Raw genomic sequence first — 16,661 nt, forward strand, 5'->3', positions numbered from 1 at the left:
TCCCCGTATGGTAAAGAATATCATAGTCATAGTCCTTTACCAACTCCAACCAACACCTCTGCCTCATATTCAGGTCCTTCTGCGTGAAGAAGTACTTCAAACTCTTATGATCGATGTATATCTCGCACTTTTCCCCATACAGATAATGTCGCCAGACCTTCAGTGCGAATACCACCGCTGCCAACTCCAAGTCATGGGTAGGATACTGCTGCTCATACTCCTTCAGCTGCCATGATGCATAAGCTATAACCTTCCTGTTCTGCATCAACACACAGCCCAAACCCAACCTCGATGCATCACAATATACCACGAACTTTCCTCCCTCCGAAGGAAGACTCAGCACAGGTGCAATAATAAGTCGCTGCTTCAACTCTTGAAAACTATTCTCACACTTGTCTGATGAGACGAACTTCAAATTCTTCCGTGTTAATTATGTCATCGGTGCAGCAATCTTTGAGAACCCTTCAACAAACAGTCTGTAGTAACCCGCTAACCCGAGGAAACTCCAAACCTCCGAGGCGTTCCTTGGCCTCGGAAAATCTCTCACTACCTCCACCTTGGATGGATCCACCTTAATTCCATCTTCACCAACTATATTTCCAAGGACTGTCACTTCTGGTAGCCAAAACTCACACTTGTTAAACTTGGCGTACAATCGGTGGTCTCTCAACCTCTGCAAGACCTATGAAAGATGTAGCTTGTGCTCTGCCCCTGAACTGGAATACACTAAAATATCGTTAATGAAGACAATGACAAACTGATCCAAGAAGTCCTTGAACACCATGTTCATTAAGTCCATGAAGGATGCTGGGGTATTGGTCAAACCAAATGACATGAACAGAAACTCATAGTGCCCATACCTCGTTCGGAATGTCGTCTTCGGTATATCCTCGTCCTTGATCCTCAGCTGGTGATAACCAGATCAAAGATCAATCTTCAAGAATACCGTCTTTCCCTACAGTTGATCGAACAAGTCGTCAACCCTTGGTAGAGGATACTTATTCTTGATGGTCAACTTGTTCAACTCCTTGTAGTCTATACACATCCTCAGAGTCCCGTCCTTCTTCTTAACAAACAAAACTGGAGCACCCCATGGCGAGTAGCTAGGCCTGATAAACCCTAAATCAAGAAGTTCCTATAGCTTTATCTTCAATTCCTTCAGTTCAGCTGATGCCATTCTATATGGTGCCTTCGACATTGGCTCTGTCTCCGGTGCCAACTCAATGACAAACTGAATCTCCCTGTGCGACGGCAACCCTGGTAAATCCTGGGGGAATACATCCAATAATTCACGAACCAATCTAGTCTCCCCTAGCCCCATTGGCAAAACCCTAGTGGTATCCACCACAATAGCCAGAAAGCCTATATATCCTCCCTGTAATAAGTCCCTGGCTCTTAGCGCTGATATCATGGGTATGCGGGGTCCACATACAACTCCCACGAAAACAACAGGATCCTCACCCTCCAGCTCAAAGGTCACCATCTTCTTCCTACAATCAATTGTAGCTCCGTATTTAGCCAGCTAATCCATCCCCAAAATAATGTCAAAATCCTCCATACCCAATTCAGTCAAGTCTACTGACAACCCCCTACCATCAACCATCACTGGCAGTGCTCTAATCCACTTCCTATAAACTACCAGTTCCCCTGTAGGCAATATAGTCCCAAAACCCACAATACAGTACTCACTAGGTCTACACAATCTATCAATCACCTTACTAGAAACAAATGAATGTGTAGCACCAGAGTCAATCAATATAGTAAAAGGAGAGCCAGCGTTAGAAAGCTGACCTGTCACCACCGAGAGACTAGCCTCGACCTCTGCCTGCGTCAAGGTGAACACTCGAGCTGGAGTCAAGCTGTCCACCTTCCCTGCTTCCCCTTTCTTCACTGTTGGGTAGTCCTCCTTGAGGTGTCCCAGCACCCCACACACAAAATAGACCTTAGCCTGACATTCGCCTGGATGGCGTCTTCTGCATCTCATGCACTCTGGATAGCTCCTCCATGTATCACTGCCTTCCTGACGGCCACCCTGAGCACCCCGATCCCTCCTATCAGAACCAGCAGCGGTCGAAGTCTCAAGGGTCTTCCTCTTCAGATCACTAGGGCCTCCGCCCCTACTAGACCAAGAATATGGAAGCACCGCTCTGCGACTCCAGCCACTCCTGCAATACCAAATGTTGTTCAGGCCCAGAGAGATGCCTTGAATCAGGCTGTGCAGTAGGTGGTCGGGAATAAAATGTCCCACATAGAGTATGATCGAAGAAAGGGCACCCTATTCATTAATAGAATTGTTGTGGCAGAAATCCCATGCAAATTCAAAATGCCAGTTTTGCCCAACTTCACTTGAAGAGAAGATCCAGTATCTCACGTAAACAAGTTTGAGATATAGATGGACATCCAGAAGGTGTCTGAAGATGCTTAGTGCAAGATTTTTCCTGCCACTTTGTCTGACTCTACTCAGGAATGGTACTTCAAGTTCCCTCCAGCCAGTATAATTTCATGGGAGATGTTTGTGAAGGTGTTTTAGAAATAGTTTTATTCTGGTTGAGTACATCCAACATAGGCTAATAAGTTATTCAACATTCAACAGAAGGAAGGAGAAACTCTCAATGATTATATACAGCGGTTTATGCGAGCAGATACTTGGGCCAAAACTATTGGAGACAAGGAAAAGATGATGGCAATCATAGCTGCTAGCGGGAGTAGTCTGTGGAAGAATGGAGTCAAGAGCACTCAAGAATTTCTGGATCGAGCAGACAAATATATCAAGCTCGATGTGGCCATAGCCAATGAAGGAAAGTCCCTAAAGGCCGACCAGGGTAAGAAGGAAGACTCGACTAAAGCTGCTAGTGGGTCTGGTAAACCCAACGGCAACGAAAAAGGTAACAATAAGAGTGGGGGAAACGGGAAAATACAGAAAAAATGACATTTGATAATAAGCGCCCTAAAAAAAATAGATACGCGCCAAGGTTCACTAATTACACTGCCCTGGTCGATAGCTGCGCTGAAGTGTATCAAGCCAGTCATACCATCATTCCCTTTTGGGGACCAGCCCCGATCAGGAAAGAAATATCCAAAAGGGAAACAACTAAGTTTTGTCATTTTCACAACGACTATGGCCATGATACCAATGAGTGTAACCAGCTTAAGGACGAGATAGAGTTCCTTATTTGACAAGGACATGTGAGGAGATATGTACAAGCACGGGGAAATTCCCATCAGGAGGCTCACGGAGGCAACGAGCTGGCACTTGTGCGCCAACGCTCCCCTCATCTACAGCCAACTCCTGTTGCTGGTACATTGCTAACTATCTGTGGGGGACCACATATATCTAGTGATAGTGGTAAGGCAAGGGAAATATATTCCAAAATCCTACGTCACGATCAGGACATCAAAATGCTAAAAGTTGAGGAGCAAACTCCCGAATAAGCTCGAACAGAGGAAGAATTACTAACTTTCTCTGAGCTGGACACACATCATGTTTGATTCCCCCACTCAGATCCTCTGGTCGTGGATGTTCAGATCACCAACATGATGGTGAAATGAGTGTTGGTAGATACTGGAAACTCGGTCAACATTTTATACAAATCTTCACTGGAAAGAATGAAATTATCAGTGCAAGATTTAGAACCACGCACCCAAACCATCTATGGATTTTCTAGAGAAGGGCTAGCACCAACAGGGTTGATCAGACTCCCGGACACAACAGGAGCTACACCCACAAACAAGACATTGCTCACTACTTTTATAGTAGTTGATTTTCTGTCTGCATACAATGTTGTGATTGGAAGACCCATACTTGTTGATCTGCGAGCCGTAACTTTGATCTGGCATCTGGCCATGAAATTTCCAACAGATGCAGGTGTTGGGTGCATGCTGGGAAATTAGGGAGAGGCTAGATAGTGTTACAACTCCTCGATCACGAAGGCGAGAAGAGGTGGATCGGGGAGCGCAACGGAGAAAAGGTTGCTGGTGGTGAATGAATCACAAGCCCAATCAGGTGAGCAAGTCACCAAATAAGGTGTTGCGTAAAGCGAGGATAGTGACTTAGATCCTCGCTTTGGGGATTATGAAGAGAACATTGGGCCTGTGGAGGACCTCGAGGAGGTCCAACTAGAAGAGAATGATCCGACCAGAATTGTGAAAGTCGGTAAATACTTAGAGACAACGATGTTGACAGAGCTATTGGATTTCTTGAGGAGGCACCAGGGAGTCTTTTCCTGGTCGCAGAAAGATATGATTGGGATAGATCCAGCAGTAATTAGCCATGTCTTGAATATAGACAAAAATCATCCACCAGTGCAACTAAAACGAAGGTTGCTCGACAAAGACAGATCTAAAGCCTTAAAGGAAGAAGTTCAGAAGCTGAAGGAAATGGATTCATCAGGGTAGCGTTTTATCCATCTTGGGTCTCTAATCCCATACTAGTTCCCAAACAAAATGGTATGTGGAGGACATGCGTGGATTTTGCAGATCTTAATAAAGCCTGCTTGAAGGATTGTTTCCCACTTCCAAGAATTAACCAGTTGGTCGATGCTACATCAGGACATGAGGTTTTTTCATTCATGGATGCGTACTCTGGCTATAATCAAATTAGTATGAATCCACCTGATGAAGACCACACTAGCTTTCAAACCGATACAAGACTTTTTAGCTACAAGGTGATGCCTTTTGGTTTGAAAAATGCGGGTGCGACTTACCAACGACTAGTCAACCACATGTTCAAAGAATTGATCAACAATAAGGTGGAAGTTTACGTCGATGATATGTTGGTAAGTCAAGAAAGGTCGGTTAACACATCAAGGACATACAGGAATGCTTCAACATCTTGGACAAATATCAGATGAAGCTTAATCCTCTAAAGTGTTCCTTTGGTGTTGGATCATAATTTTTTTTGGAATTTATAGTAAACTCACGAGGAATCGAAGCCAATCATGAAAAGATTCGAGAACTAATAGAGATGCAGTCAACAGCCAAAGTCAAAGTTGTGCAAAGCCTCACAGAAGAATTGCAGCTCTGAGTAGATTCATATCTAAGCCTACGGACAAGTGTGTCCTATTTTTTAATCTACTCAAAGGAAACAAAATGTTTGAATGGACAGAAGAATGCGAGGAGGCATTTTAGGCGCTCAAATCCCATTTGTTTCAATCACCCATTTTGTCCAAGCCGGTCAAAGGATAGACTTTGTACATCTACTTAGCCATAAAAGAGTATGCTGTCAGTGTTGTTTTAATTAGGAAGGGAGACAACATTCAAAAACTAGTATACTACATTAGTAAAAGGCTCTTGAAATGGACAATTGAGCTGGGGCAGTTTGAAATTTCCTATGCACCTCGAGCAGCCATAAAGGGACAAGTCATAGCGGATTTCGTAGCAGAATCCACTGGACTCCATGCCAACGAGCCGATTATAGAGATAGATGATCAAAATCAAACTCCCACCTGGAGATTATTCTTAGATGGGTCATCTAACGAGAACAACGCAGGGGCAGGGCTAATCCTAATCACTCCCGAGGGACATCGATTTCACTGTGCGATCAGATTCAACTTTATAGCCTCCAAGAATGAAGCCGAGTATGAGGCGCTACTCGCAGGTTTGAGACTAGCCAAGGATATGGACATAAAGTCACTAGAAATATATAGTGACTCCCAATTAGTAGTTAATCGGATTATTGGAGAATATCAGGCTAGGGGTCTTAAGATGGTTGCGTATCTAAACAAGGTGAAGGACTTACTAGCATAATACAAGAAGTATACTCTCCAGCAAGTACCTTGGGACCAGAACTTAAACAACGATGCCTTAGCCATGTTAGCGAGCACTAAAGATGTTGACACTTTGAAAATAGTACCGGTAGAACATTTATCAGAACCAAGCATTCAAGAGGAAGAATCCTCCCTAGTAATACAAGTTTCTGACACATGGATGACTCCCATCATACAATATCTCAAACAAGGATTATTACATGCAGATAGGAAAAAGGCAAAGACACTTCAAAGGCAATCAGATCAATTTATCCTGCACGATTGGGGTGCACGTGGATAGCACATAATTGATTATTGCTAAAGACCTAGTTGACCAACGTTCAGATTATCAAGAGGAAAATTAAGCTGCTCGATGGGTGCAAGGAATATGCTGAACAACAAGGAAGAAGATGTGTTGACATATACGTCCAGATCTGCTAGTAGGACCGAAGCCAGAATTCAAATGCAGTTATGAGTTAGATATTTCTAGGATATTTGAATTTCCTTATATGTAAATATTATAATTTCTATTATTATTTAAATATTCTTGTAACAAAAGTTAAGGATGGCCCATAGGCCCACATGTACATCCCTAAGCCTATAAATAGGACTCATGGGATTCATTTAGGGAAAAGAGAATCATTTTGTAATCAAGAGAGAAAGATAGTGTTTTTATCAAGGAAAATTGTACTCATCTTCAATCTCATGAAAATCGTGAACCCTAGTTCCCTAATCGCAGGTTTTAAAGTTCTACATTAATAAGAACACGAAGTGGACGTAGGTCATGTTAGGAAAACTTATACATGATCTTGTTTATTTTCATGTAGATCTTATATTAAACAAATTAATATAAGAAAACCTAGAACATGTTTCTAAAATTGAATTCATACATAGATAGTGATAAGAAAACTTACATTATTGTGCAGCAGAATGAATGAGTCATTCCTTCAGTTTCTCTAACCCTTGTATCCTTTCTGTCGCAAGGTATCACCAAGAAACTGAACTCATCTTCAATTTTCTTTACAACCTTCCAAAGTATCCTTAGAATCACCTAGACTAAAGTGGGCAATTCTCAACACATGAGATAGATACAAAGAGAAGAAGAGAAAAGAATATCGAGGCTTAGAAAATGACTTTTGCTGTAGAGAGAATCTAAAACCTAGAGCATCAAGAATAGATCTTCTGATCTTCTCAAAAACTTGTGTTTTCATCTCTCACTTATCATTCCTTTTATAGACTCAATTATGTCATTTATTTTAATTAAAAAATCAATAAAATAATAAGCCAATTATCAGCCATAGGTCGAAATTATCAAGGGCTTTAGGCCCGTGAAATTTCTCATTTAATTATAAGCCCGTTCGACTTAAAATCAAGGCATGCATTATTTTCTATTAAGTAATTAGTTAAATAATTATTTAAATCCTTTTTCAAATTAATTATTTATTATTTGAACCTTGATTTAAACTTATTTATTAATTTAGATACCAATTTATCTTAATTAATAAATATGCCATAATTTCTCTTTTCTTCTCTAAATTACGTAACTCTCTGAAACTATCAAAAATTGACCTGGTCAACTTTGATAATTAAATCAATTAATTGAGACTATCTAGATGATTTTATCCAAGGTACAGTGGAGACCATGCGCCTATGAATTCAAGCTCCAATAAATTATCATAACTCTAACAAATAAATTTACTAACTTATTAATTCCTCGTGACACCACTAAAGACTCAAAATTGCACTCTTGAATTCATAGAATGCTTTATAAAAAAAAATATAGATACGTTATTAATTATCCATTGTTACAACCATAATTGTCACTCAATCCTCTATAGACGATCTACAATGAGATGGGACTAAAATATCGTTTTAACTCTCATTGTATTTTATCCTTAAAACACTTAGTTCCTTGTAAATGATATTTCAGTAAAGTAATATTAATTACTGAAATGAGGACTCGATCATTTAGCACCTTGAACCACACTAAAAGGAAACTAGCGTTTCACTTCTTCATCAGAAGTTATAGATTTTTATATCTATGATTAACACTCTCACTCAATTATACTACCGAGTTCCCAAGATGTAAGTATGGGCTAGTCCGTAGGGTAAGCTGGTAACGAACAAGTCAAAGAACTCAAATAATACAATAAGTTAGAATACTAACCACTCATAATTGAGATTGAATTGACCTATGGTCAACTATATGATATGACTAGAATAGATAATAACAGTATGTTTACTTATCCTATCTACTGTCAATATCGATGTCGTCCGATGTAACCAATACATCTGATCTTATATATTTTGTTAATGTTCTGGAAAGAACATAACACTGTGATGTGTAAGTAGATCATATTGTAGATTGGCAAGTCAATGTAAATTCTGTTCACTGACAAATCTTCTGACTAACTTATTTTGAACATATAATTATATTTATATTCAACTGTAATTACGATGCTATAAATATGATTAGCTATATGCTTAGGATTTAATAGAAGTTTATATTAAACAAATAATCATGAAAATAAAACATGTGAGCAAAGTGATTGACCAAGTCAAAAAAATTATATCTATTCTTTTATTGATAATAAATGAGATTACAAAGAAATTAGGTTTTAATTAGGACATAAAACCCCAACAGGTCATTACCATTCTTTGGGCCCGAACCACTATAAATCTTGGTGTTGTTTACCTTCATGAGTTCAATTCATTTTATTTCTATCATTTTTAGCGACTGTATGTCGTTGACCAAATCGAGGGTCAACACAAGAAAAATGAGAAGTTAGTCTAATAGCAGACATTTTCCAATGCCATTTCCCCCCTTCTCGCTCGTGTCTTCTTTCGAATGGAACGGGGGGGCAACATCAGTGGAACATCCATCATAAGAATATACATGCATAGAGGGTAAACCTCCATTTAAGTAGGCAATCTCAACTTTGCCAAGCAATACAACCTCCCATGACTGGACTTCGGAGGTCTCTGGAGAGGATGGAGCAACCGGCAACTTGCCGCAAGGGACGAAATCAAGCTTTCTTTTTATGTCCCAAAACTCGCTCCTAAGAGGCGTTAACGATCCTAGAGTTTCATGTACTTGTATTATCTCCTCTACGTCATGTTCAGAATTTGAGGAGGAGACCTCAATAGGCACGACACCAGGAGGGATCCTAGAAGACCCACTCGGGGCCATGACTAAAAGGCTCAAAAAATACACATACACATGTAAGTATGCATATAAACAAATGGAAAAGAAAAATTTTGTGCCTAAGCAAACGAACAGCTCCCTAGGCAAGAAAGTGTACCCGTAGATCTAGACATGGTTTGGTGTAGGATAAATTAATAAGTCTCTAGTTTATCAACCAGAGTATAAGACAACGCGGGCATAGTTACAATAAGGACACCAACCTATCTTACATAGACATGACGAGAAGTAGAATAAAAAGCGTACTTGGAAGAAGTAAAGCTCAAGCACACCGTTGCAAGATGAGGAGTGACTTCTGTTGGGAATAGTGCCCTTAAAGCAATTGTAATTAACAAATGTTTTAAATGAAATAAATAATTGAATTGAATTATTATATATATAAACTATTTCTGATATTATGTTGACAATATTAAGTAAATATCATAAAATTCTAAAGTTCATCCTTGTGATCTTAATCTCATATTGGTATGAGAGGATCGAGATTGAGATAGTGAACTTAAAACAGTTCGCGGTAAAATAAAGTTATGGAATCTTTAGATTAATTACTGCTAGTACGGTTCGCTAGTATAATGAATACAAGTGACCTAGATCTAGGTCACTAGTGTAGTATGACACTTTAGTGAAGGTACTTTATATATAGTGATATATAGAACTGGACCAGATGTGATTTGTTAATACTTGTTTAAACATTGTTTCGTAGTATTAATCAAACACATCAAATGATGATCATATATATGATGATCTTAATCCTGAGGTTACTATGAACTCCTATATATGTCATCTAATCCTTTGATTCATACGTTAAGGTCTGTCGGAATGATCAGGCTAAGAACAAATGTTTTAGGGACTCAATGATATATATGGCTGGGAACATAGTTTAATAGATATGGAATCTATACTTTCTTGTAGATTGAATAATGGTCCCCTATTGGGTTGACTTTTAGAACTGAAAAGGTTATGAGTGCTCTCGTCGCAAACTTGTTGTGACACAACCTTCACTAGTAAAGTCAATGGTACACTAAGAGCTAGATATAGTTAAAAGGGTAAAACAATAATTTTATTCCTTTTTAATTATGAACCATTAATGGAGGATTAACGTTGTATGTAATAATTATATCAATGTACACTTTATTCTTTAATAAAGTACTATGTAAATATATGTCTATAATTATCAAGAGTTCAATCACATATATATAGTAGAATAATAATGAGATTAATAAATATAATTATTTAATCAAAGTTTAATCAAAGAGCTTTGATTAATAATCTAATATTTATTTAAATATAATTTTTTGAAATATATTTAATAAATAAATTAAATTTTGAAATTAATTATTTTATTTGAGTGGGAGAAAATAAAAATGGTAAGTCAAAATAGTTTTGATTTATTATTTTTTAAAATGACGATCATTATTTTGAATTTTGAATTTAAAATTTAAATTTGAATTATTTTTGTGACATCTTTCTTAAAAAGATAATATCATATTTTGTGGGAATTATTTATTTAAATAAATTAAAGAAAAATACAATATTCCCTGAATGAGAATAGTGCTATACGCATGACACAATCCAATAACTATGTCATGCGTGTATATGATACTGATAAAATATCAGTATTGTTTTTATTTTATTTATTTAATTAATTAATAATTTGAAAATAATATTTTTCAAATTTGGTAAGTTAGATATTACCTAAATCAATTCATATCTTAATTATGATTGTATTATTATTATAATAATAATAATAATGTAATATATAATCTATATATATTATGTGATAATAAGAGAATAACAATAGTGATTCAGAAGAGTTTCAGAAAATTGTCAGATAAGAAATTCTTCATCATCTTCTCTTATATTCCAATATTTTCTCAAGCATAATAAAATTACTCATGTGTTGAGATAGACTTGTGATTTCTAAATTACAAACCCTTGTTCTCTATGTGCCCACCCACATCTTGAGGTGTAGAGAATACTCTAGAAGATCGTGGTTTGAGTACTCAAAGTGTTGGATATGAATGTCGTTATTTATACAAAAAGACTCAATGACACTTGATAGACTTCAATAGATAAATGTTTGTCCTTAAATATTTGTATATGTGTGCATGTAATATATAAGTGTGTGTATATATATATGCGTGTACATCTATGTATATATATACATGTATGGGCGTGTATATATATATTGCATGATTAATGATATTGCATATTAATGGTTCTTGTATGTATTCTTAAAAATATAAACTGTTTATAAGAGAAGTAGATTCTTTTTTTGTTTATCAACTGGGCCCATTATGCTATTTCCTAGTGCACTCTAATGTTTTCCAACAATTGATAACAGAGCGGGTTATTAATCTCTCTATATTATTAATTGCTGTGTTAGATTATGTGTAATTTTATATGTTATGTGATATAAATCTGAATGGATGAATGTTTATATTATGTTGATAGATTCTTAAGGGTTATTTGTAATGATGTTTTTGAGTTTGGGAATTGTTCTTAATATTTGTAGATGAAAAATATAAGCCGATTTCGAGGCATAAGAATTTTGTAATTTTATTTTCGAAATGTAAATTATAAAATTGTTTTAATATGATTCAACGGAGTTTGAGACGAAATTCAAGCTAAGGTGATACTTATAAAAGGTGTATAAAAGGTGAAGTATATATAATAATCCTTTAATACATTTGCGTGACCTTCAAGAATACATGCAGTGATAAACGGTAATAAATTAAATATAAAGTCCTTTAGTATTCCTATGATCAGTTATAAATTTAATACATTTGTGTAACCTTTAAGAATACATTCCTATGATTGGTTTGTATATAATCTAGAATACTAAACATTAATTAGACCTCTAAGTTTATTACTGCATGATATACAACTAGTAGGACAGAGATGAAGAGGCATAGTTATATCTACAGAGGAATGACATGTACCTTGAAATAGCTACTAACGTATAATAAGTTATTTTTTCCCTAGTGCTCTCATAATTTTTAGCTTCCACTTTTTATTGGTGGTATAAAATCTCCAATCACTCATTATGTCTTGGACCTTTCAATTTCCAATTACATATTTGCAATTGCCTGGACTACTTTAAATACGTGCTAATGGATTGTATTTAAAATGGATTAAAGAATTATATTTAATTGAACACATTATATGAATAATACTTATTATCATAATGGAATTCTCGTTTCATATAAACGTTATTATCTTCCAAAATCTACGTATAATTGATCAATCTTTAAAGGCTGTTATCAATTTTGAAAGGGTCTTAACAAAGGTGAATTGAAGAGACATTCCCATAATGATACTACACTACTAGAAATATAGGTTTTTACTTTATTTTTTACACATCGAATATAAAAAAATTAAAGTAAAAGTTTTTCAATGGATTTTTACTTCGCTTTTGGGAATGTAGTACATAAAAATAGGCTACTACTTCGGTTTCTTAAAAAAATGAAGTTAAAATAGAAAATAGACAAGGATCATGTTTGGTTTGCACATTATATTTGGGACTTTCTACTTCGATTTTTATGAAAAAAACTGAAGTGAAAAGTGGAGCAAAGCAAACGCAGCCCTGAAGGGTATTAAAACTCTTTTACTTCGGTTCTTAGATAAAAACCCCTTTCTACTTCGATTTTTATCTAAGAACCAAAATAAAAGAGTTTTAATACACTTAATATCTAGCTCCCACCTCATTCATCTCTCTGAAGCAAAAATCTCAAATGCCAAACCCAAAAAACCTCCATTGTTGTTGTACTCCCACGAGGGTTTCACTAAATATACTATTTCTCATGTTTTTTTTACCATTTGAAACCACTTTTCTTACTTAAAAACAGAAATATTAGTTCCATTTTTATTTTTGAGGGAGAAAATAAAGACTTTGAGTGTGGGTATTTTTAGTGTTCGAAAATGGGTATTGTTATTGGACTTTGACTGGTTTTCTTAAATTAAAATGTGTTCTTGAGCTTCAAAAAATATATGAATCACTAAATCTTTGTTTGTATGATTTTTTTTTATTTTCTATATTATTTTCAGATTTTTTTCTTATAGATATATTGTGTTTATTATATATATGTTTTAGAATTGCTAATATTGATTAAGAGGTTATTTTGAACATCAAAGAATGTTTGCTACTTTAAAACTTTGTTTGTGTTAATTTTTTTTATATTAATCCGAATTTAATACTTATATTTTAGTATATTTGTATTATATTTTTTTTATTTATTTCGTTATTTTATATAATGTTATTAATTATATATATTAGTAAAATTTAAAAATTGTTGTGACTTGCTATTTAAATCTTCAAACATAGCTTTAATAGGTAATGTTGTTGCCAATGTTAGAACTTGAAATGTTTGGATTATTAGTGGCATTTGTTTTTTATTTTCTATAACTAGCTTGTTTGATATGTTGTTTGATGATTATGTAACTAGTTTAATTAATTATGTAACTGGTTTTATTTGTTTTTGTTTAAGCATTTTAGTAGGATTATTGATTTAGTTGTCAATTTGGTATTGATTTTGGGTGACTTCAAGAGTAATATTGGAGGTGAGTAATCTTTAAATTTTATTTATTACTGTTGCAATATTTATTTGTAAAATTAGAGTTAACTCATGCATGCTTACTTTAGTGAAGTAGGCTCTGAGAAATTTGTTGTTGGCGGTGATATAAGGATGAAATTATGTGTGTTGATTTTGTGTTTGTTTGTATTGAATTTATAGATAATTATAAAATTAGGATATGCTACAAAAACAAAGGAAACTCTGCCAATTTTTTTTTATAGATTTTATTAATTGTTTTCTTTTTTAAATTTGCACACTTTGTCGAAATATTCTGTGTGTTATTTACAGGCTTTAAAATTTTGGGAGATGTTAAAATGCAGTTGTTATGCTGCCAAAATTTTGTTAGACTTAGGGAAATTTAATAATTAAACTTCAATTATGTTGGATGTCTTAGAAAAAAGAACTAGGAGTGGAAGATGTAGAGGTATATGAAATTTGGATAAGAGCGCGAGAAACGAAGAAGACTCTTGTCGAAGATAATTTGGACAAAAAAATTAAAGAAAGAGTTGTAAGTTTTTTAAAGTGAAGTAGGAAATTTTTTTGAAGTGTTGTTATAAGTTACTAATTTAATCTATCATTGGCTTGTTTCTCAGAATGAACTAAATGACAAAGTTACTAGTAGCCAAATTGTCGCCAATGGTCGAGAGGACATCTTGCCAATCCAGCAAGAATAGTTAAGTCGATTGATGACTTAAATTTATTAGTAAGACTATTTTGTTTATACATAACTTTAGTTTTATGTGAATGTATATATGAATAGGCTATTTTACTTAATTACAATTAAGTGGATGTATATATGAATGATTAGGTTATTCTACTTAATAAGTATGTGAATGTATAAATATTTAATTTTATAAGAATTTTAATTCTAAGTGTATAAATTTTGTAATTTTTATTTCTGTTATAAATTAAATGAAAATAAATAAATAAAATTCAAAGCAATTAAAAATAGAAATTTGTAAACAAAAAAAGAAATTATATATATAATTCAAATTTAATTTCAATTTTATCAAAATTTGGTGATTTTTTTTTTAAAAAAAAAATAGACATTCCACTTCGATATTTATGTATAAGCCAAAGTTGAAAGCCTACTTTCTACTTCGGTTTATACATAAAAACCGAAGTAGAGACCCCTCAGTATGGAGGCGCCATTTTAATATGAAGACCTTCCACTTCGGTTTATATGTATAAACCGAAGTAGAAAGCCTACTTTCTACTTCTGTTTATACATAAAAACCGAAGTAGAAATCTATTTTCCACTTCAGTTTTTCACCACTTGTTACTTCGCTCCGAATTACTTTGGTTGCGAATTTATGCAAAAGCCGAAGTAGTTCCACCTTAAAAACCTTATCACAATAAACCTCCTTGTCATCTACAACTTTAATAACTCTAATTTTTAGTATATAAAGTTAACTAAGTTTAAGCAAGTTGAGAAGTTGAGCACCAGAGACATGACCTTAAGAAACCTAAATAATAAGAAATGTGTCATACCTATTTTAGATCAAAAAAGTTTTAGCTAATGTGTTAAGTGTTCGCAGACAGTTTAAAATAATCCCTAAACTGAATTATTAAGGTTAGTGTTGGGAATCTGCAGCTTCCAACTCCAAGATACAAATTAATACACAAATAAAGTTTATAGTATTTTTGCAATTAATTCATGCGTCCATGAAAAATGGCAAAATTGAAAAACCAAATATGTTTAAGGCCCAGTCCAGCCCAACACAGATAGACACTGAGTTTATTAACTCATAAATTCATAAATCGATAAAACCCTTTATATCAAGAACACAGGCACACACATAAGGATAACAAAATTAGGGCTAGAGTTTAAGAGAAACAAACAGAGAGTGAGAGCCAAAAAACACCAGAAATTGATCTCGGAGTTCACCCCAGAACGATGGGCTACGTCTCCGTCAAGCTACCTCAGAGTGCTTGAGTATTCACTAATCACAACAGGTATTACACAGTATTTGCTTCAGATTTCGAATCACAGTCTTTGATTGATAATCTGATCTTTCTATCTCTCTGATTTTTCTTTCTTTTCTCACTTTTTCTAACTCTGTTTCTGTTCTGTCTTTTGCATGTACAAAACAACTGAGCTCCTTGGAGCTTCTCTCTAGACTCTCTCACTAGCTCAGCTCAAAGGAATGGACAAAGATGAAGCTTTGTATCTGGTAGTCTCTCTCTTGACTTGATCTCCTCAATATATATAGATGTGTATACTGAAGAGTAAGTTTAGGTTGCTGAGTTGTAATTAGTTAGGCTTTCTTGATTCTGTTGATTCTTGTTGTAACTGAAAGCTGTTGATGTTGTCCGAGTCTTTGTAATGAGTCTGTACTCATATTTGGCCTATGGGCAAACTTGTAATTTTCCTGTTGTATCTTGTACTGAGCTTATAAGGAGATTTACTTGACAGTTAGATTAAAGAAGAAAAGCGAATTGCTAAAGGAAACTGCAAAATTTAATTCAATATTAAACTTGCAATAGAAAACCTATAGTAGACAATGGAAGGTATGGATATTTCTCCAAAAAATCATTAGGGAGGAGTTTCAATTGATATGGATATCTTTATGAGGTCGTTATTGAATTTGATCCAACTCAATACCATTTGTTTTTCTTATGGTAGTCTTACACTTAAATTACTGAAAATGCATTAATAATTATTGATCATATAACCTCTCAACACACATTTATCTCATTACTCATTTATCTGTTCAAATTCTAGAAACTCAAAAGTCTCTGTAAAGATCAAAGATCCCATATGAAACAAACATTCGTATTAGATGTCCTGATTGTATAAAGAAATGGAAAGGGTTTTGTAATAATATGTATACATTTCGTATTACCTTTTATGATTGAACAATTATGCCTTTAAAATTAATTCTCAGAAGATTATTGACTAGAATGACTGTACAATACTCCTTCCATTACTAGATATTATGGTGACAGTTTCACTATAAATATTTTATTAGATATTATTGTGTTATTTTTTTTTGGTAAATCAGAAAGTGTATATTTACTTCAACTATTGTTACAAACTATCCAGCACCAAATAGGCCTGATTAAGCTCTATACAATCACATTCACATTCACAGATGATCAAACCAATCCTTTTCTAGATGTGTTAACTTTCTAGGCATTATC

Source organism: Humulus lupulus, chromosome X, assembly GCF_963169125.1.
Source record: "Humulus lupulus chromosome X, drHumLupu1.1, whole genome shotgun sequence".
Lineage (NCBI taxonomy): Eukaryota > Viridiplantae > Streptophyta > Magnoliopsida > Rosales > Cannabaceae > Humulus > Humulus lupulus.